The sequence below is a fragment of the Galeopterus variegatus genome, unplaced genomic scaffold, assembly GCF_000696425.1.
Source record: "Galeopterus variegatus unplaced genomic scaffold, G_variegatus-3.0.2 Scaffold1571, whole genome shotgun sequence".
Classification (NCBI taxonomy): Eukaryota; Metazoa; Chordata; class Mammalia; order Dermoptera; family Cynocephalidae; genus Galeopterus; species Galeopterus variegatus.
Window position 1 is genome coordinate 277945 of NW_007727682.1, and position 672 is coordinate 278616.

Here is a 672-nt window from a genome sequence, read left to right on the forward strand (position 1 = left end):
GTGGAGCCTTGAAGAGGTGATTGGATTGTAGGACCATGCAGTAGTGAATGGATTAATAATGATGGTCAGGGCTGTGGCTCTGAGAGCTTTAAAAGAAGAGAGTATCTCTCTTTCTCTCTCTCTCTTTCTCTGCTTCCACCATCTTGCACTGGGATACCCTGCCGTCACTGAAGTCACCACTAAAGAAAGCCTTCACCAGATGTGTTTCCTGGACTTTAGACTTACCACCCTCAGAAACTGTAAGCAATAAATTTTGTTTTGTTTATAAAATCCATGTATTTTGTTGTAAGCAACAGAAATGGACTAATACAGTCCTCAAGGTTTATCCATATTGTGGTGTATCTCAGAATTTCCTTCCTTTTTAAGGCTGAATAATATTCCATTGTACGGTTATACTGCATTTTGTTTATCTATTAATCTATTGATAGACACTTGAATTGCTTCCACCTTTTGGCTATTGTGAATAATGCTATGAACATGGGTGCACAAATATCTCTCCGAGCCCCTACTTTCAATTCTTTTGGGTATATACCCAGAAATGTTCATGCTTTTAAGCCATTAAATTTTGTAGTAATTTGTTACACAATAATAGATAACTAATATAGGGGCAGATTTGAGAAATACCGCAAACAGAAACTTCCCCCCAATGTTTTATTATGAAAATTTATTTAT